Raw genomic sequence first — 22,944 nt, 5'->3', positions numbered from 1 at the left:
ACAAAACACATCAATTGATAACACAAATAAAAAATAAATATTATGATCTGATAAGCATTTCAGAAGATGTGGCTGTGGGTGACCAAAGCTGGGTGCTAAATAGTCATGGGTACCTGAAACTACAGAAGCCACAGGAAGCTAGAAAAAGGTGATAGGTATTTCTGCTAAATAAAGATAACATTAGTACAGAAGTGAGAGATCAGCTTAGCTCAAAAGATCAAGGTGTAACAGATTTGCAGGGATATGTAGCAAAGTATTCAGAGATTAGTGTAGTTAAAGACATGGTCTGAAAAATGAAGAGAGGTGACAAATCAAGAATGCATTTTTGTACAAAGTGGAAAAGTCACTGCAATGTGAAAAGCAGAAAATTACAGCACTTATGATCTGTCATGAAATCCAAACACATCTAAAGTCATTTCAAATGTCAGACTATGAGTAGACTTATTGACTGCAGTTCTGCTTTCAACACCATAATTCCAAACAAACACCTCGAAACTCCAGGACCTAGCTCCAGGCTCCCCCCTCTAACTAGATCCTTGACTTTCTCAACTTCAATCATTAAGAATAAGCGATAACACCTTCTCCACCATAATTTTCAACACCAGTACCCCGCAAGGCTGTGTACTCAGCTCTCTATACTTTTATACACTTATGACTGTGTGGCCAAATTCTGCCCCAATTCCATTTACAAGTTCGCTGGCAGCACCACTGTTGTTGGTCAGACTTAAAACAAGACAGAATACTGGAAAGTGATTGAGTGCTTAGTGGCATGGTGTAAAGACAACAAGCACTCCAACATCAGCAAAATGAAAGAGCTGGTCATTGACTTCAGGAAGCAGAGTGGAGGGCACAGCCCTATTTGTATCAATAGTGCTGAGGTGGAGATGGTCGAGAGAGTCAAGTGCCTGGGAGCGACGATCACCAATAATCTGTTGATTTTACCAGTAGCAGCAGCAGCAGTGGGAGGAGAGACAGCGAGGACCAGTGGCCTGCCGGGAAGTTATATAAACTTACCTTGTGAATATGCGGAGCGCATGCTGAGCAGGAGCGGACACAGGACTGCTGAGTAAGTGGAGTAATGTACTTGGGTAGTTGCGTTACCCGAAACTCTACTTAGTGTCATAGAGACTTATAGCACAGAAACGGACCCTTTAGTCCAACTCATCCATGCAGACGAGATATCAGAAACCAATCTAGTCGCATTTGCCAGCACGTGGCCAATATCTGTCCAAACCCATCCAGAAGCCTTTTAAATGTTGCAATTGTACCAGACTCCACCACTTCCTCTGGCAACTCATTCCATACACGCACTACCCTCTGCATGAAAAAGTTGCCCCTTAGATCCCTCTTATATCTTTCCCCTTTCACCCTAAACCTATGCCCTCTAGTCCTGGACTCCCCCATTCCCCAGGGAAAGATCTTGTCTGTTTACCTTATCCATGCCCCTCATCATTTTATAACCTCTATAAGGTCACCCCTCAGCCTCCGACGCTCCAGGGAAACAGCCCCAGCCTATTCAGCCTCTCCCTCCAGCTCAAATCCTCCAACCCTGGCACCATCCTTGTAAATCTTTCCGAACCCTTTCAAGTTTCACAAATTCCTTCCAATAGGAAGACGACCAGAACTGCATGCAATATTCCAAAAGTGGCCTAACCAACATCCTGTACATGACCTCCCAACCCCTACACTCAATGCTCTGACTAATAAAGGAGAGCATACCAAATGCCTTCTTCACTATCCCATCTACCTGTAACTCTACTTTGTTAGGTACTGTCACCCACCCAACCTCCTCCTATAACCAAAAAAAAAGGTTCTGTGCGCAGGATTGATAAGGTAATTAGTTTCTTCTCTTTATTTTTCTACAGTATCTTTGGACATTTACAACAGTGAGGATGGTGGTTAGGGCTGGTGAACGTTCCTCCTGCAGAATGTGGGAGGCAAGGGTCACCACTAGTGTCCCTGCTGACTTCATCTGCAGGAACTGCACCCAAATCCAACTCCTCGAAAACCATGTTAGGGAACTGGAGCTGGATGAACTTTATATCATTCAGGAGGCGGAGGGAGTTATTGAGAGGAGTTAAAGGGTGGTAGTCACACCTCAGGTAAAAGAAAAGAGCAGATGGGTTACTGTCAGGGGACGGAAAGGGGACCCCTGTGGCCGCTCCCCTCAATAACAAGTATACCATTTTGGGTAATGCTGAAGGAGACTACTTACCAGGGGTAAACAATGGGATGCAGATCTCTGGCACAGAGACTGTCCCTGTTGCTCAGATGGGAAGGCAGGAGATGAGCAGTGCATTAGCCACTGGGGACTTGATAGTTGGGGGGGGGGGGGGCATAGGAGGTTCTGTGGGAACGAGACAGATTCATGGTTGGTGTGTTGCCATCCAGGTGCCAGGGTTCTGTCTCAGATCGTGTTTTCAGGATCCTTGGGGAAGTGGGAGCAGCCCCATGTCATGGTCCATATGGGCACAAAGGACACAGATAGGAAAAGGGATGGGGATGTAAGACAGAAATTCAGGGAGTTAGGGTGGAAGCTTTGTGTTAGTGAGGTGAGAAAGAGATAGAGAGACAGGAGTTGAACATGTGGCTACAGGGTGTGCAGAAGGGGGGGGGGGGGGGGGGGGGGGGGGGGAAAGAGTGTCAGATACCTGGATATTTGGGGCTCATTCTGGGGCAAATAGGACCTCTACAAACAGGATGGTCGACACCTGAACCGGGGGCAGGGGCTGGTGTGTGGATTCAGATGTTTCATTAAGAGCAGAGGTTGTGGTAAAAGAGGGAGAGGTGTGGCATTGCTAGTCAAGGACAATATGACGGTGGCAGAAAGGACGTTTGAGGACTCATCTACTGAGTTAGTATTGGCAGAGGTGAGAAACAGGAAAGGAGGTCACCCTGTTGGGATTTTTCTATAGGCCTCCGAATAGTTCCAGAGGTAGGGGAAAGGATAGAAAAGATAACTCTGGATAGGAGTGTGTGTAACAGGGTAGTTGTTATGGGGGACTTTATTTTTCCAAATATTAACTGGAAATATTGTAGCTTGAATACTTTAGATGGTTCAGCTTTTGTCCAATGTATGTAGGATGGTATCCTGACAGTATGTAGGCAAGCTGGGTAAAGAACCTTGGTACTGGGTAAAGAACCTGGTCAGGTGTTAGATTTGGGAGGTAGGTGAGCACTATGGTGACAGTGACCACAATTCAGTTACGTTTACATTAGTGATGGAAAAGGAAAGGTATATAACACAGGGCAAGAGTTATTGCTGGGGGAAAGGATATTATGATGCAATTAAAATTTAGGATGCATAGGATGGGGAAGGAAACTACAGGGGATGGGCACAATTGAAATGTGGAGCTTATTCAATTGTCTTTGATAATTATGTACCTGCCAGGCAGGAAGGAAGTGGTCCAACGAGGGAGTCATGGTTTACCAAGGAAGTTGAATCTCTTGTCAAGAGGAAGAAGGTGGCTTGCATCAGGATGAGACGTGAAGGCTCAGTTAGGGAGCTTGAGAGTTACGAGTTAGCCAGAAAAGATCTAAAAGAGAAAGCTAAGGGGAGCCAGGAGGGGATATGAGAAGTCACTGGCAGGTAGGATCAAGGGAAACACTAAAGCCTTCTATACGTATATCAGAAATAAAAGAATGACTAGAGAAAGATTAGGGGCAATCAAGCATAGTAGCGGCAAGTAGCGCAAAGAATCCGAGGAGATAGGGGAAGTGCTAAATGAATATTTTTCATCAGTATTCACACTGAAAAAAGACAATGTGGTCGAGGAGAATACGGAGATACAGGCTACTAGACTAGACAGGATTGACGCTCGCAAGGAAGAGGTGTTAGCAATTCTGGAAGGTATGAAAATATATAATTCCCCTGGGGATGGGATTTATCCTAGTAATCTCTAGGAAGCCAGGGAGGAGATTGCAGAGCCTTTGGCTTTGATCTTTATGTCCTTATTGTCTCCAGGATTAGTACAAGACTGGAGGATAGCAAATGTCGTCCCCTTGTTCGAGAAGGGGAGTAGAGACAACCCTGGTAATTATAGACCACGGAGCCTTACTTTGGTTGTGGGTAAACTGTTGGAAAAGGTTAGAAGAGATAGGATTTATAATCATCCAGAGAGGAATAATTTGATTAGGGATAGTAAACACAGTATTGTGAAGGGTAGGTAGTGCCTCTCAAACCTTATTAAGTTCTTTGAGAACAGGTGGATGAGGGTAAAGAGTTTGATGTAGTGTATATGGATTTCAGTAAGACATTTGATAAGGTTCCTCACGGTAGGCTATTCCACGAAATATGGAGGCATGGCATCAAGGGTGATTTAGCGGTTTGGATCAGAAATTGGCTAGCTGAAAGAAGACAGAGGGTGGTGGTTGATGGGAAATATTCACCCTGGAGTTCAGTTATTAGTGGTGTACCGCAATGATCTGTTTTGGGGCCACTGCTGTTTGTTATTTTTATACATGATCTGGAATGAGGGCATAGAAGGATGGGTTAGTAAATTTGCAGATGACACTAAGGTCGGTGGAGTTGTGGATAGTGCTGAAGGATGTTGCAGGTTACAGTGGGACATAGATAAGCTACAGAGCTGGGCTGAGGTAGCAAATCAATTTTAATGTGGAAAAATGTAAGGTGATTCACTTTGGAAGGAGCAACAGAAATAAAGAATACTGGCTAATGGTAAGATTCTTGGTAATGCAGATGAACAGAGATCTTGGTGTCCATGTACATAGATCCCTGAAAGTTGCCACTCAGGTTGATAGGCTTTTATTGATAGAGGGATTGAGTATGAGCCACAAGGTCAAGCTGCAGCTGTACAAAACTCTGGTGCGGCCACATTTGGAGTATTGCATACAGTTATGGTCACCGCATTATAGGAAGGATTTGGAATCATTGGAAAGGGTGCAGAGGAGACTTACTAGGATATTGCCTGGTTTGGAGGGAACATCTTATGAGGAAAGGCTGAGGGACTTGAGGCTGTTTTCATTAGAGAAGAAAGGTTGAGAGGTGACTTAATTGAGACATAAGATAATCAAAGGGTTAGATAGGGTGGACAGAGAGTCTTTCTCCCTGGATGGTGATGGCTAGCACGAGGGGACTTAGCTTAAAATTGAGGGGGGATAGATATAGGACAGATGTCAGAGGTAGTTTCTTTATTCAGAGAATAGTGGGGCATGGAATGCCCTACCTGCAACAGTCGTAGACTTGCCAACTTTAAGGGCATTTAAATGGTCATTGGATAAACATATGGACAAGAATGGAATCGTGTAGCATAAGCAGGCTTCAGATTGGTTCCACAGGTTGACGCCACATCGAGGGTCGAAGGGCCTGTACTGCGCTGTAACGTTCGATGTTCTGTCTTGGTCCACCGACAGTGACACTATGGTCAAAAAAGCACAACATCTCTACTTTCTCAGGAGGCTAAAGAAATGTGACATGTTGACAAGGACTCATTTTTTATAGCAAGCATCCTATCTGGACGCATCAGTGTGGTCTGGCAACTGCTCTTCCCAAAACTGCAAGAAACTACAGAGTCATCCCAGTCTATCATCAAACCAGCCCTCCATCCATTGACCCCATCTATACTCCTTGCTGTTTCGGGAACGCAAGCAACATAATCAAAAAGCCATCCTATCCCAGTTATACTCTCTTCCATCAGGCAGAAGATATAAAAGAACATATAATTAGATTGTAGAACAGCTTCTTCCCTGCCGTTATCAGACATTTGAATGGATTTTTCAAATGTTCATTCTGATCTGTTGACATTATCTTTGCTACCTGGGTAACATATTTCCCTCAATGCATTCCTTTCAATATCAATCTTAAAAAAAAAGTCATGACAAAAATAGAAATTGATGGAAAAGCTCAGCAGGTATGGCAGCATGTGTGGAGAGAAATAAGAGTCAATGTTTTGGGATGAGTGACCCTTCTCAGAACTGATGGTAGCTGGAAAAATGTTGGTTTACAGTATATGTGGAAGATAGGATGGGAGAAGGAGTAAGGAGTAAACAATAGGCTGGGTACAGCCCAAAGAGAAAAAGCAGTTGGACAGACAAAGGAGTGGATAATGATCTGGTTAGGAGGGTGAGTAAATATTAACGGGAACTGTTAGTGGCTAACAATGGATTGCATGTAATTTGAGACTATGTGATAATGAGGACTAGAGTGGGGGGGTTGTGGTGCAGACATGGGAGAGTTCATGCCTGAAAGCTATTGAACGCGATATGGAGTCTTCAAGGCTGCAGGGCCCCCAGGTGGAAAATGAGATGCTGTTCTTCCAGCTTGCTCAGAGTTTCGCTGAAGCACTGCAGCAAACCTGATACAGAGATATTGGCCAGGGAGCAGAGTGGTGTGTTGAAGCAACAGGGTCTTTTTTGTGAACAGACCAGAAGTCTTCACTCAATCCCACTGTAGAGGAGACCACATTGTGAGCAATGAGTGCAGTAGTCTACATTGTGTCAAGTGCAGGTAAAGAACTATTTCACTTGGAAGGTGTATTTGGGCTCTTGGAGATTGAACAGGGAAGAGATAAACAGACAGGTGTTACACGTTCTGCAGTTGCAAAAAGGAAGGTGCCATGAGGCTTTTTTTAAGGTGGGGGGGGGGGGGGGGGGGGGTCTTGGGAGTGAAGCAAGAGTGGACCAGGGTGTACTGGAAGGAGCAGTCCCTGCAGAAGGTGGACAATGAAGAGGAGTCGAATGTGTGTCTACTGTGGTATCTCGCTGGATGTGGTAGAAATGGTGGCTAATGATCCTCCGAATGTGGATATTGGTGGGATGGTAGCTTAAGTCAAGGGGACCCTTTCGCTGTTGCGGGAGGAAAGTCACAGGGTGAGGGCTGAATTGTAGGAAATGAATCAGACCCGGCTGATGGCCCTGTCAGTCAATAACAATGCTGGGAAATCCTCAGAAAAGGAATTGGGTGGATACTTTGAAATTGCCACCATTGGAATGTGACGGAGAAACTGGGAGAACGGAATACAGTCTTTACAGGAAGCAGAGTCCGAGGACGTATAGTCCAGGTAACTGAGTCGGTAGGTTTATAATGGATAGTGGGGGGCAGTCTATCCCCAGAAATGGAAACAAAGATATCGAAGGAGGGAAGGAAGGAGTCAGAGATGGACCAGGTGAAGATGAGAGCGGGGTGAAAATTCAAAACAAAATTCTGATTCCAGAAGAGACAGGGAGGCAGCACCAATAATTTCATCATCGATATGCCAGAGAAAGTTGTGGGTGGGAGCCAGAACAGGACTGGAACAAGGAATGTTTTGGGTCACTGAACCTGAAATGTTAACTCTGATTTCACTCCACAGATGTTGCCAGACCTGAGCTTTTCCAGCAATTTCTATTTTTGTCTCCAATTTACAGCAGCTGCAGTTTTTTCAGTTTTTTTCTGAAACAGAAAGGTAGTGATCATTCACATTATTTGATCTTTGTAGGACCTTTCCTTTCCTGCAGATGATGACTATGGGATAATACAAGCATCATGATGTGCATCATTTAATCTATATTTCAGATAACTCAACCCTTTATACTGCCATTATAAATTATAAAATACAAATACATGCATTCCTTGAAAACTGCTATATCACTGATATTTTTCACAGCAGGATGTGTAGTAACATGGATCTTCAGAGTGTTTATGTTGACAAATACCCTGAGACATTCGCCTAGAGCTGCAATAGCTACATGGGTACATCAACAGAAGTCTTGAACCTTGGGCCTGCTAGATAGGTCAGAAAAGCCCACTAGTCTTTCCAGCCATTCGGTGCCAGGGACCCAGGTTCGATTCTGGCCAGGTGACTATCTGTGTGGAGTTTGCATATTCTCCCAGTGTCTGCGTAGGTTTACTCTGGGTATTCTGGTTTCCTCCCACGATTCAAAGAATTGGCCATGCTAAACTGCTCATAATGTTAGGTGTATTAGTCAGGGGAGAGGGTCGACGTGGACTTGTTTGGCCAAAGGGCCTGTTTCTACACCGTATGGCTGGAAAGATTAGATTAGATTCCATACGAGACAGCACTTCTCTAAAAACTTACCTGGAAAATCAAGCTTGAAGAACCTTGGAGGAACATTGCCTTGTCGCAGCATTTTTGGTAGACAGCACAAGAGTTAAAGCATTAGAAAATAAGTGGCAGCACCAGAGACCAAGTGCATTAAGTTAGAGAGATTGTTACATAAGAGACATAAAAAGGACAAATTGTTAAGTGCATACATTAATGCTTTGTGAATTCAGGTTGGGAACACTCATTGAACAACCTTTGGTGTATGCTTCCATGATGACTGGGTGTTGCAAGGGCTAGAGTTTTTTTTAAATCACTTACAGAGTGTGGGTGTCACTGGTTGACAAGCCCAGAGATGCCCCTTGAGGTGGTTGTGAGCTGCTTTCTTAAGCCACTGTAGGTTGACCCACAATGCCCTTTGGCAGGAAATTCCAGGATTTTGACCCAGCAACAACGAAAGAACGATGATATATTTCCAGGTCAGGATGGTGAGTGGCGTGGAGGGAGACTTGCATTTGGTGCATTCCCATGCTATCTGCTGCCCTTGTCCTTGGAAGGGTTTGGAAGGGCTGTCTAAGGATCAGTAGTGAATTTCTATATGCATCTCGTAGGTTGCACTCACTAAAGCTACTGAGTGTCAGCAATGGAGGGAGTGGCAAGGGGCACATTGCAGTGTCAAGAAAATTAAAATCAGGCAAGGTTCCCAAAACCTAACCACTAGATGCAAAGTATGTGCATGTCAGAAGACCCAAACTGGGTTACCTATGCTGATTAGATGGCCTGCACAATGGTTTCCTACACAATAACAACTCACTACAGCAGACATTTGGAACTGCAGCACAGTTAAAACTCTGTGCCAGTGGGCATTAGGGACTGCAATCTTGGAGACTCCATGCCAAACAGTGACTGTACCTCAGCAAATTGAATGCCTTCTTGTAAGAAGTGTAATCAAGTAAAACATCTTTGCTAAGAGGTGAAAAACTGCAATTATGAAGAGCTAATATCTCATTAGTTTTGATGATGAGTCATTGGACTCGAAACATTAGCTGTCTCTCTCTATAGGGGCTGCCACACCTATGTATCTCCAGCAGTTATATCCAAGTTAGATTCCATGGCAGGGAATTCAATACCCAAAGTGGTCTGGAATGGGAAGAGTGGGGTACCTTACCCTATGCCAGATTGAGCGAGTTAGGCCAAACAGCATGCCTTCTCTGCTGCACTGCTGAAGTCATATTATGTCACAACCACTAAGATGATGAATAGTCTCCAGTTTATCAAAGACTAGAGATACCCCAGAAAGTGGTACTACAGGACCCCTTGGAAGTTTTCACTTCTTTATCCTTTTATGGGATCTGAGCATTGCTGACAAGGTCAGCATTTGGTGCCCACCCCGAGTGACACCTGAACGCAGTGGCTTGCTAAGCGGTTTTTGAGAGCAGTTAGAATCAACCACATTGCTATGGGCTTGGAGTCAAATGTAGCACTCGGATGTCCTTCTCTAAAGGAATTTAGTGAGCATGTTTTTTTTCTGCCAATTAGTAATAGTTTTATGGTCAGAATTACTTGCACCTACAGATTTTAATAAAACTTAAGTTCCATCTGATGCCATGATTGGATTTAACCAATGTCCCAAAAGGATTAGTACGGGCCTCTGAATGACTACTTCAGTGGCATTACCACTATACCACAACTTCCCCAGACACTAACTCAAAAAATTGCCCAAGTTACAATTTCACATAGAAATGCATTTCTCCCTGGGTTGTGCGGACACTGCATTGAAACATTCATCTTTTTGCATTATAGCTTGCATCATGACTGGTATGCTTGCACTCATCAGTGCATCGAGCGTAGAAGTTGGGATGTCATATTGCAGCTGTACAGGACATTTGTTTGGCCATGTTTGAAAGACTGCGTTCAATTCTGGTGACCCTGCTATAGGAAAGGTGCTGTTAAACTTGAAAGGGTGCTGAAAAGATTTACAAGGATGTTACCAGGGTTGGAGGCTTTCAGCAATAGGGAGGCGCTGAATAGACTGGTGCTAATTTCACTGGAGCGTTTAAGGCTGATGGGTGACCTTTTAGAAGTTTATGAAATCTTGAGGGGCCTGGATAGGTGATTAGCCAAAGCCTTTTTCCCAGGATAGGGGAGTTCAAAACTAGAGGGTATAGGTTTCAGGTGTGAGGGGAATGATTTAAAAAGGGACCAAAGGGACAACTTTTTCATGCAGAGGATGTTGCATGTATGGACTGAGCTGCTGGAGAAAGTGGTGGAAGCCAATCCAATTACAACTTTTAAAAGGAATCTGAAATGGTTTATCAATACCAAGGGTTTAGAGGAATATGAGCGAAATGTGGACAAATGGGACTAGATTAATTGAGGAGATGTGGTCATCAACGAGTTGGACCGAAGGATCAGTTTCCATTCTGTACAACTTTACAACTCTGAGGAAATCCCCAGTCTCTGAAATAGTCAGCAATTCAGAGTTACTTACCTGGATAGTTACACAATAGAAAAATCTAGTCCAAATCATGGGTAACAACAAAACTGACAACACAAATCTCTCTCTGGCCAAACATGATTCAACACAGCCCCACCACCTGACACATTCCCTCCCCCCACCTCAAACCCTTACTTTCCCCAAGCTGACACCCAGGCTCTTGGTTCACACTATCCAGCCTGACCACTTGCCAGCCTACCCACTAACCTTTCTTCTATTGCTTTTGAAAAAACTCGGGGACATTTAAAACAAACATATAAAATTCCTTAATATCTATATTTGGTGGAACAGTCCTTCAGAGATACTAGAAACTCTTTTCCTTGTAAACTCCTCTGCAAACTGTTTCAAAACTGTCAACTAACTCCTGTTTGTCTTTTGTAGACCAATTAATTTTGTAATTGATACCTGTGTGCAAATCAATCACAATGTGCTCGTTTCTAAAGAAAAAAGTAACTGTGCACGAATCATACAACTCGTAAAAGTTGAAGTCAGCTATCTCTGATATCCACAAGATAAATGACAGCACCATTCTTTACCCTTTCAGAAATACTGTCAAGATCTTACCCAACTTCATATTAGTTGTACCCCAGCCATGACCAAAACAAATGGCAATTACAATCTACCTCGAACAGAATGGCCTGGTCCAATTGCCAGCCAATGTGGAGAGATGGGAGCACACACAACATTCTGGCAAACAGCTGTGTTACTATTATTACCTGCTAGGACTTGGACTTCATTTTCCAAGGTTGACACCATCCCATTGGTTCCTCTGTGTACACCAAGCAGCTGCAGCCCCACCACCCCCCTTCTGGCCCAGGCTCTTGTTCCAAAGCCTCTTGTAAGCAAGATAGCAGGCCAAAATGTGACTTATTACTGCTACTAAAACTGAAATAACTCCACAGAGGCCTGTATCCTATCACCAAGTCACCCTTTATTTACACGTAGAGTGTCTTTGACACTGATCCAGCTCCCTCAAGACCAGCTCAGCGTGAACAGAACCTCTGACACTTTTTTCTTTTTCTTTCCCCCTTTTTTCCCCTTACACTACCACCTGACAGTAATAGTTCTCATTTTTCCCCAGCACCCATTCCGCATGTGTGCCAGTGTCGCACACAGTGAAAAACAAGTGTGTAGATCTTTATTTATATTCCACCACTAGGAAGAAAGGAAACACCAAGTGCAATGCTGTGTGATCAAACAGTGAAAGGAAGGGCAGGGATTAAATCAAAATAGAGTTGGAGGGGGAAATAATACACTCCACTTCCTGCGGTGCCTACCTCTCCCTGAACACTCAAGGGTGTTGGTGAACACCACGTGCTCCTTCGCCAAGGACACACGGGCTCTGACATTTTGTAACTTTTCCTAAGGCAGTTCAGCACCAGGTCAGGTTCTTCCATCTCTGCCTCTGGTATGGTCAGTGTGTAACGCACAGCTTATCTCTTGCACAATGGGAGTCTTGGAAGAAATTCATCGTCCTCTTCAGGAGGCATTTGGATGGCTATATGAGTAGGAAGGGTTTGGAGGGATAAGGGCCAGGTGCTGGCATGTGGGACTAGATTGGGTTTGGATATCTGGTTGGACCGAAGGGTCTGTTTCCATGCTGTACATCTCTATGGCTCTATGACTATGACTCTATAACTGTGAAGGAGGGGCAGGAAATCATCCCTAATGACCCCCTCCGTGGCCCGCTGTCTGGACCTGTTCAGGACTAGTTTGGCCATTCCGACTCTTATCTGTCAGCTAGGGAAACAGCCCCAATCATGGAACTCATTCTGTGAGATCCACCTAGTTCCCTCCCCAAGTCAGAGAACATGGGCCAGTTCTTTTATTTTGTAACTTCTCCTTAGGCAGTTCAGCACCAGGTCAGGTTCTTCCATCTCTGCCTCTGGTACGGTCAGTGTGTAACGCACAACAGCTCATCTCTTGCACAATGGGAGTCTTGGAAGAAATTCATCATCCTCTTCAGACAGCAAAGGCATTGTCAGCTGCTGTGTCCATCTCAGATTCCAAGATAGCTTCAATGCTTTACGAAATGGGAGAACCTACGGGTTCCAAAACAGTCGGAAGGGCTGTCAAGGAGCCAGGTACGTCTCGCTCCCACAGTCCACCAGTTTGCAGCTTGCACATGATCCACCTGGTTCTAATAGAGGTCAGTATCGGTGCAGCTGTTTCAGTGATCATAGGACAAGTCTTTAAAATTCGCTCTGGACTCCAACCCTTAAGCTTGTGCAAGATCTCAGCTAGACTGAGAACCTGTACTGGTGAATCTTTATAGATTAAAGGTACAACTTTGGTTCCAGTCTCTTACGAGAAGTAGCTGTTTCAGTTCCCAGAGTGTAGTAAAAGGCTTATGCCCAAGCTTGATGGGGTGAAATTGGTTGAGAAAGATTCGCCTCGATTGGCTCAACATTTTGTGATTAGAAAAATGGCTGCCTGAGTGAAGTCCTAATTAAATACCTGGAAGTTTTTCCAGGAAAACCTAGGGACTATCAAAGTGAGGATCTGAAACCTGAATACAGGTTGAGGTAACTAGTTATTGTCAGGAACAACCACTTATTACATGCTGTAACTAACTTAGGTGGTAATAAAATGGCTTCATAATGCAAACAACATGACAAAATGGCTTCTAGGCTGCAAATTGACAATTCTACTTAAAGTTGTATAAAATGGCTTTTAACCCTGCTAAAGCTGTATAATTGACTTGACCACAGTGCGCCTCTACAAAGATTAGCAGACAAGACTTCCTTTACAACACAAATAACTCGATGAGATAAGACATTACTGGCCATCCTAACTGACTTTCAAGTGCAGGTGCAGAGACTAGGTTCATGAATTAAGAGTAGCTTGGATGTTGGAAAACAAGGTTGATTCCCAGGAAATATCATTGGACTGAGTTGCTGTCAATAAAATCATATCGTTAAATTGATTGATAATTGTTTAAATGAACTGTACAATTGCAACCAGAACCTCTCTAAGCAAAGTATAAAACGTCTTTGCTTTAAGTCATGTGCGCAATTCCTCTGAGGAACATGGAAGTGTTTAACCTCTGTTTCTGGGTGATCTGTGCCCGACCATGATTAATATGAAGTCTTGAAGAACCAGACCAATTGCGAGTGTTTATTGATCAATCATGGAACAGAGACACCCCCCCCCCCCAACACTCCATCCCCAGGGGTCCAGATCTTCAAAAGAAACCAAGGCCACCTTACATATTGACCAGCAAATAATTCCATGATTCTGCAAGGTCTGCCCTGTGCAAATTGCCTTATGGGTGAAAATAGAGGCAGAAATCAGAAAGCTGGAAAGCAAAGGGATCATCAAACCAGTCCAGTTTGCAGAATAAATAGCACTGGTCATATCAATCTTGAAACCCTCTGGGTCAGTTCCTCTTTGTGGGAACTTGAAACAAACGGTAAACCACTTTTCACAGTTGGATAAATATCTAATCCTTCACAGAGGATTTATACTCAAAGTTGGCAAGGGGGCTGTCCCTCACATAAAGCTGGACATGAGCCATGTGTACTTGTAACTGTGGTTAGATGATGAATTACCAGAAGAGTGCAGCCATTAAGACCCACAAAGGCCATTCAAACAGTTCTTACATCAAACTTTATCTCTCGAAGTAAACTGTCTCTCTCACTTTGTAGAGTCTTGTAGCCAGCACGGACATTCCTGATGCCATTTCAAAAACCACCCTCAAAGCTCATTCAAACATCAAACTTTTAGTCTCCTCCCCATCATTTCTCCCACCTACAGACACCACTCATTCTCACTACTGAAGTGCCTCGAAATGTCTATACCACATTAAAAATGTGTAAAAATGCAAGTTGCAACCACCCGGCTGTTTTAAACAAAGTAAAGCTTAAACCAAAGTTCAAAGTTCAATCTGTTTTGGTAGAATTAAGGTCCTTGAAACAACGCAATTAAGTTAAAAGGCATTTTAAACAATGATCAAAACAATAAAATAAAAAATTTCTAAGTGACGGTAATGAATCTTTCCATTTCCAAATCACCTTCTGCATGTTAGCAAATTCTGTCAGAGGAAATGAAGCACCGCTGAATCACTGCTGTGACTAATGCAGATTAGAATCATTTCCACTCAAAAGACAGAAGTGAAAATTAAACAGTATTCAAAAAGTAGGAAATGTAACTGGCTAACTAAAACTGGGTGTGTTGCATTAAGTTATTACTTTTGTTCTGGGTCCATACATTAAATTATGTTTCAAAATGATCACATTTCCAGCAATTTGGTATATTTAAAAATGACTCATAACTTAGTTCCATTTTATCATCATTTAATACAATAGTGACAAACATGCACGTGGAGAGTTTCAATTTAACACTGCTCGCTACAGATTTCCTGTGCAGCCTGCATCTGTCAGTCCTCAACACCTTTGCTTCTTCCCCTACACTTAGTCACTCTGGCCTTCCTCCAGTTCCTGCCCCTGCCTTCAGTTCCTCTGCAACCTCCCTCAAATTTTTGCCCCAGTTACAAATGCCAATCTCTGCTCTCAGCTTTAACGTCTCTGTCGTTAGCACCTATTCTGGCTGGTATTCTTAACCTGCACCAAATTTCTGTACCCTACCTCGGGCAGATGTGGCTCAGAGCTTCCGTCACTAGATGGTGCAAGTTTCCAGTTTATAAGGGGTGGGGTTGGGGAACAAAGAGGGAGTTTCCTTCATGTAAAAAGGGCTATGTTTGATTAAGGGATACATGGTTATGGGGGAGGGGGGGGGGGGGGAAAGAGGGTGAGGAGAATACTGAAGGCCTACATCTCACCTCTCTCCTGCCCTTCCCCCTGCCAATTTCAACCTGTAACCTCCATCCTACCTTTACACATTTTTGGCCCGAAATCGTACATTGTCTCCCAGTCTCTAATAGGTACATTGCCATCAGCTCTCACCACTCAACAGCAATGTTTCAATGAAGAGTTCTCAACTTTTAGTTGGTCAGCAGTTCTCTGGTGACAGGATTTACATCACTGGTTTTCTTAGTCCAAGGGAAGACCCACACTGGCCACTAAATACCTAGTTTCCTATAAAGTATTGTCAAGCTATTGTATACAAATGCCTTTGCACTTCTGCTGGGTTTTGGTGATGGTTTCAAATGTTAACTTGTTGAATATTTTGAGGTAAAATCAGATCAAAACAGCAGATAGCTGGGTTGCTAGTACCTCATTTGGTAAAGCATAATAGCAGGCATCTTTCAACTAAGGCTTATTTTTATCTTCCAGCTTTTACAACCTCAAGACATCTCAAAGCACCTTGCAGAAAATATACTTTTTGCAGTGTGGACACTCAATAAATTGGATATGTTATGACACTTCTTCATGGCAGATGGCACAGAACTTCTCACCCAGAGGAAGTGACATCACTGCCGCAACAGCCCCTAGTTATTGAAAGGCACAGACTTGCCTTGGCTAGCAAAAAAAAATGCAGATACTGCTCCTGTCTAACACTCATATGTACCATGAGGGATTGCACAATGAGGCCAGCTGAGCTAATGAGGGGAGAAAAGATAGGATCTGGGGATAAATTCCTAATTACGTGGGTAGCAAATAATGAGGAGTAAGTGTACTTCTGATCTGGAGGTGCTAGTATTGGACTGGGGTGGATAAAGTAAGAAGTCACACAACACCAGGTTATAGACCAACAGGTTTATTTGAAATCATAAGCTTTCGGAGCGCTGCTCCTTCATCAGGTGAACGTAGTCAGATTCACCTGCCAAAGGAACAGCGCTCCAAACACCTGCGATTTCAAACAAACCTGTTGAACTGTAACCTGGTATCATGTGACTTCTGATTGTGTGTACTTCCAGCAGGTCATTGCATTCAGGTCAATACAGCATAGCTTATATCTCTTGCTGTATTTGCTGCACTGCTACTGCACATTAACTATCATATGTTATTACGCTAAGTCATGCACTTTCTTGCTGAGCTGCAACCTGATCTGAAAGGTTTAGTGACTTGTGCGCATCTTTTTATCTTCCTTAGATGCTTCCCAAGAGGCTACTGTCTCCCGAGCATATTTATGTCAATCCATTTGGGCATTTACAAGCACTACTACAGCAATTATCATCCAATAAGATTTATCACCAATGTCATTTATTCCCTTCAAAGGAATTATACACTTTAAAGTTAGGTTAAGAGGAGTGCTGTTACACACATGGAAAGAATGAAGACATCAATATTCCAGATGTGGGTTTTTCTTCCATTTGTGGCCCTAAAATTACTTTCACAAATTTCATAACAGGTGCACATTTCAACAGGGGTGGCATAGTGGCTCAGTAGTTAGCACGGCTGCCTCACAGCACCAGGAAACCGGGTTCGATTCCAGCCTCGGGCGACTGTCTGCGTGGATTTTGCACGTTCTCCCAGTGTCTGTGTGGGATGCCTCCAGGTGCTCTGGTTTCCTCCCACAATCCAAAGATGTGCAGGGCAGGTGAATTGGCCATGCTAAATTGCCAATAGCATGAGGTGCGTTAGTCAGGGGTAAATGTAGGGAATGGGTTTGGGTGGGTTACTCTTTGGAGGATCGGTGTGGACTGGTTGGGCCGAAGGGCCTGTTTCCATACTGTAGGGAATCTAATTTAACAATTCCTGAGATGCTCATTTGTGAAAAATAGGTCTTTTGTAGATTTATATCTGAACATGCCAACATTGTCCCATCAGGTCTGCTCTTTGTCTGGATATTAACAGAGCCTGTTGTTCTTTTTTAAAGAGAGAACTGAAATTCTACAGCTCATTTCAAATTTATAAGTCAGTTTTTTTCTAATGGTGGTATGATGGCTCAGTGGTTAGTGCCCTTGTCTCAGAGTACCTGGGATCCAGGTTCAACTCCAGGCTCAAATGACTGAATGTGGAGTTTGCACGTTTTCAATATCTGCGTGGGTTTCCTCAGAGTGCTGCGGTTTCCTCCCACAGTCCAAAAGACATGCAGGTTAGGTGGACTGTCCAGGATAAATTGCCCGTGTCCCAGGATCAGCAGGTTAAGTCAATTAACTACAATAAATGCGGGGTTATGGAGATGTATGGTGGGGTGGGGTGAGTGGGAGATGTTGGGCCCTTCAGAGGGTTGATGTGGACTCAATGGGCCAAGCAGTCTCTTTTCACACTGTAGGGATTCCTATGATTCTAATGATAAGTAAACAGGCACATGTACTATTTTTGGCAAAAGTGAGAACTGCAGATGCTGGAAACCAGAGTTTAGATTAGAAAGGGTTTTTGCCCGAAACGTCGATTTTCCTGCTCCTTGGATGCTGCCTGACCTGCTGTGCTTTTCCAGCACCACTCTAATCTAAACATGTACTATTTTGTGAGATGTTAAGAACAAATTAGCAAAACAATCAACAACTGTGTGGACATGATTTAATTCAAGTTCTGTGAAGTCTTTGGACTCTCAATATTAACTTGGTGTTTCTCTCCACAGATGCTGCCAAAACTACTGAGCTTCTATCGCACTTCTGGTCTTGATTTCAGATTTCCACCATTCATGGTATTTTGTTTCTAAAGGATTTCAGATATTTGTTAATTGTGGCAATTAGTTGAGGGGCAGAGGTTAAAGCCCTAACCATGACGTGCTCCAAAATGTACCTCATTCACATGCCTTATTTTTCTAAAAAACAGGAAAGGCTGGAAACTCTCAACGTGGGTGACTCTTCCACGTTGTCAGCAATTGTTGACAAAAGATGTTGAAATACCAACTGTTTCTCGCTCTCTTCATAGATGTTGCTAGACCTGTACATTTCCAATAATTTCAATTTTTATTTCCATCACACAGAAATTGGATTAGGCTATTCTTTTGTGCATTAGGGAAACATGAGCCTGACCAAGTTTCTCTCAAAGTTGGTGAATACAATTAACAGGCTCGTTAATTTTAAAAGCAGCTTCGGGACAGGGTGGCATTACAATACACCACCCTGTCCCGGCCAGGAGAAACCACCGCTATCATATTGTCTGACTTCAGACATTAGCTTTCCAACCAGGATCCAGTGTTCTTTTCCCATCACGACTCTTGAAAACTGCTTTCCCGCCAATGCAAAAGTTCAATAATCGAACCTAATGAGCTACACGACTCTCAAAATTCAGTACAGCCATAGAGTACCTACTGTGTGGAAGCAGGCCATTCAGCCCATCAAGTCCACACAGACTGTCTGAAGTACTTCCCAGCCAGATGCACGCCCACATCCCTATCCTTGCAACTGTGTATTTCCCTGGGCACTATAGATGATTTAGCATGGCCAGTCCACCCAACCTGCATATCTTTGAACTGTGGGAGGAAACCAGAGAACCTGGAGGAAACCCATGCAGACACGGGGAGAATGTGCAAACTCCGCACAGTCATCCAAAGATTAAATTAAACCTGGGGCCCTGGCGCTGCGAGGCAGCAGTGCTGACCACTGAGCCACCCTGTAATGATATGAAAGAGGATTTCAGTCATGATACCAAAAAATTGTATTTGATCAGGTTGAGAAGAGAAGTTTAGTTTAAAGAGTTATTCAGTATAGAAAGTAGAAATATTTTAAAATATACTCATTAAGTTTAATGAATCTGTCTGCCACACAAAGCATCATATGAATTTCACATAAATAGTTAACGTTAGCAACGAGAAAAGGCTGTCCAACAGTCCTGGAGGACGGTTAAAGTCGCCAAAGCTGCTTGGACACTACACTGTCAGAGATCTGCCAACAAAATAGTCTACAGCAGTCAAATTTCTGCCAAAATTTAACTGAAAGTTATATACAAGATTTTATACAAAATTGCTGTTACAATTAAATAAATAATTTGGAGTCCTGGCCAGAGGCTTCTTCCAAAAGGAATTAAATGTAATTCCAAATTCCACACATATGTCCCAAAGGGCAGTCCATTCTAATATTAAAAAACTATGCATGGTTTTACTTTTTAAATAAAAGTCAATTTACGTGAAGTTTACATGAAAAGTAATTTTCTGAAGAAAGGTAACATGCTTCCATTGATTTCCAAGAATGACAATTCACACCGAACAATATTTTCAATGACAATGAGCGTCAGGTTTTATTAGGGAAATGAAGGAAGGAAAAAATCTTGTTCAGTAAGCCCATACTGTAGCTGCAAAAACACAACTTAGCATTTCATCCACTATCGCAACAAATCCACTCAAAGAACTGTTTGAACCTATGATATTAAATCACAACTCAAGTACCCTGCACTGTTACAATAACATACTAAAACAAATCACACCATAGAGAAGTACTGCCGTTAAACATGCAACTCCAATACTTCACAACTGAATGTAGGCAAGGTGTGGCAGCTTGGATGGCAACAGTAGGAAGTAGAGAAAAACAAGCTCTCACTGCATGCAAGGAGATGTATCACACAGCGAGCAGTAAAATGCTCTAGGAGACTGAAACTTGCCAAAGCTTTAAGAAATAATTCTAAATACATTTAAATGGAGCCAAAACGTTGGCATCAAATGGAAAGAATAAGTCTCAAGATGTCCAACTGACTACAAACAGCGCACAAACCTATCATACTGGTTAATGTAAACGGAGTGCTCTCCGGTAAACAAACCCCTTAGGATCCCAGAACAATTAGACAGCAGAGGGAGACACTCAGTACACTAGGTCCAAGATGGTTCTGTCCACCAGCTCTGCTCCACTACCTTTTGCCTATAACTGCACAATAAAAATTTTGACTTGCAGATGCTAACCTAATTTACTCTCAAAGCCAAAACTGAATCCTTCACCATTTTCCTCATACCATATCCTATCCGGACGGTTTTATTTGCCTCCCCCCGGCTGTCTTTTTCCAAGCACCTTAAATCTTTGGTTTTTGACATCCCTATCACCCATCAAATTGATCTGGTTTTGTCTATTTTATCTAGATCCCTGGAGTTTGAACACTTCTTGCAAACGTCTGCCCAATTTTCTTTCCATTGAGAAGCACAACCACCAAGCTCAAACGAAATCCTCCACTCCTGTAAACACACAAATCTTTTCTACACCTTCTCTAAAGACTTAACACCCTTCCTAAATTGCTGTGCCAAAATTGGACACAAATCTCTAGCTGAGGTCAAACAGATTTTTAAAAGGTTCATCATAAAATCCTTTTTATTGTAATCTACAAGTCAGTTCTTAAAAGCTCAGGATCTTCCCACTCTCATATACCTTGTTAATTATCTCAATGTGAGCTGTCAACTTCAACAATGTGTGCATGTACAAACCTCTCCGGTTCTATACTTGCTTTACAATTGCCCTTCAATTTATAATGTCTCTCCTTTATAGGCCAGTTCACATTTCTCTGTGCTAAATTTCATCTTTTGTGTGTCCACCATTCCAACTTGTCTATATCCTTTTGGAAGCTCATAACACTTAAGTTTTGTGCCATCTTCAAATTTCAAAAGAAAAAAAAAGCAGTGGTCAGAGTACTGAACACTAAGGAGTGTTACACTGTACCTTCTTCCAGCCTGAAAAACAACTTTTACAACTATCCCCAACATTCTGTATCACCACCAGGTAATAAATGGGGGACGACAGATCCCATTTCCCACACATGACTTAAGCTTTTTTCTCAAGTCTTCCTTAAAAAAAAATCACATTTATTAAATAGGCAATGTTCAACTGTCTATATGCTATGACTATGAAACACAGACTTTCTTAAAATATATTTTAAAAATTAGTACTTATTATCCTTAATACATAATAAATTAATAAACACACTCCAACATTCCCTCCCCCTCTCTGTGGGAAGATAAACTAAGCAATTTGATTTCCAGTGAAATAGAAGAGTTGTTGAATGTTGGCAACTTGACTGATTTTAGGTGGAACATGGTGATCATGCGAAGTTCAATATTAAGATCATTTGAAGATGCAGATGGATGAAATTGTTTGTTCCTTTGGAGGATAGCAAGTGCTGGATTGAGTTCTTTTTAAAATTTCTTCAAAGTTGAAGGCAAAAGTATATTTTATTATGGGCCAGTTTTCCTCCCAATTCAAGTTAGTTCACTTATAGAATTAGCATCTGCCCAACATTGCTAACTTATCTAAAGGTCAGACACAAAGACTCAAAACAACCCATGACCAGACAATGCACTTTATTGGACAGGAACAGTTGATACCCACTGTATTATGCCAACTCATTCAAGGATGTGACAATATTAAGCTTATTTTAATACAATGCACAAAGTTGAATAACAATGGTGTATTAGTTTAATGATTAATTGAAAAACACAATTATTAGCCAATGAAATATTCACTGCTGTTGACTGGGAAAAAGTCTTATAGTCACTAAACTTGAAAACAAACACTGAACTAAGAAAAGCAAAGAAAATTGGTAAGATTAGATTAACCTACCAACTTGATGCCACTTTTTCAAGCTTAAAATGAAACCATGGTCGACTAAGGCTCTGGAAAAATGGCTCTGTAAAACAAAGTTTTCCAAATCATTCAGTATAAGAATTTAAAATGTGGTGTCAAGCCAAGACATTATTTCACATAGCAGCATTTTTGTTTTAAACAGGATGGGAAAGTCAACTAGTCTAAGTATCCTGCAGTACAAAATACTTCCCCTTACCTGCTATTCCTTTGTACTGATTCAACAAATGTTACCTTCATTTGTAACCTAAACGCTGCACTATAATTAACAAAAATGTCTCTTGCATACTAGCAATAAGGCTTATTTATTAACAGGGGTAGTTAATAATAAACTGGTCTAGGTCAGCATCCCTGTTATCTCTTATGCAATAACCAGGGATTCAGAAAACAAAGTTTAAACTGAAAAACATTTTCACATTTCCTTCCTGTACATCAAGCACATGAATTTAGTTTAGATTTGCTGTGCATAAAAAAGAATGCTATATTTTAAAACATTACTTCAGTGACTGTACTTCAATAGCAATGAAGTCCTGTAGGATATCCTGAGACATTGATAGCTGCAAATTCTTGCACCAAAATGTAGTTTACATTTGAGCATTAAATTCCCAAGGCAACACACAGCCAGTGCCGAAAACAACTCTACAGAGGAACAAAATAAAGTTCAGGAGTTCGGAGAGTTGATAACGCAGTGGCAACGTCACTGTACTAGTCATTTGGAGACCCACACAAATGGTCTAGACATAAACTGGAAATGCCATCATGGCAAAATGGGGAAATTTGAACTGAATAAATTGAGCATGAAAAGGGAGTCTAAAGGAGACCATAAAACGATGTTAACAATCTGATTTGTTAATGGACTCTCTTTAGGCATCAAAACCTGCCACCCATTTCCAGTACCGCCTATATGACTTCAGACCCACATGGTTTACTCTCAATTTCTCTGAAATATCCTCATAAGCCATTCAGAAATATCCAAAGAACCACGAAGCCTAAAGAAAGGAATAAAATCTGATGGACCACCCAACATAGATGTACGCACTAGAGACAACATGAGTAAATCCAGCTATCAACCCTGCAAAGTCATCCTTACTAACACT

General features: G+C 42.3%; 1 protein-coding gene and 1 pseudogene across 5 annotated transcripts in view; both read right to left on the bottom strand.

Moving 5' to 3' along the window:
- sgms1b (sphingomyelin synthase 1b) overlaps positions 1 to 22,944 on the bottom strand; it is a 113,715-nt gene that overhangs the window by 29,172 nt on the left and 61,599 nt on the right. For 3 of the 5 annotated variants that reach the window (XM_087999048.1, XM_087999049.1, XM_087999050.1), the window contains one exon: positions 21,827 to 21,893. The exons of the other annotated variants lie outside the window; for them this stretch is intronic. The gene's annotated coding sequence lies outside the window, so the exon portion shown is untranslated. The remainder of the gene's footprint in view (positions 1 to 21,826; positions 21,894 to 22,944) is intronic. 5 annotated transcript variants of the gene reach the window in all.
- LOC122561050 (thioredoxin-like protein 4A pseudogene) lies at positions 10,764 to 11,183 on the bottom strand (annotated as a pseudogene).

This window comes from Chiloscyllium plagiosum, unplaced genomic scaffold, assembly GCF_037043375.1.
Source record: "Chiloscyllium plagiosum isolate Xiang-an unplaced genomic scaffold, Cpla_swu_hap1 HiC_scaffold_22, whole genome shotgun sequence".
NCBI lineage: Eukaryota > Metazoa > Chordata > Chondrichthyes > Orectolobiformes > Hemiscylliidae > Chiloscyllium > Chiloscyllium plagiosum.
The sequence above is the reverse complement of the archived record's forward strand: the minus strand, read 5'-3'. Positions and strand labels throughout refer to the sequence as shown.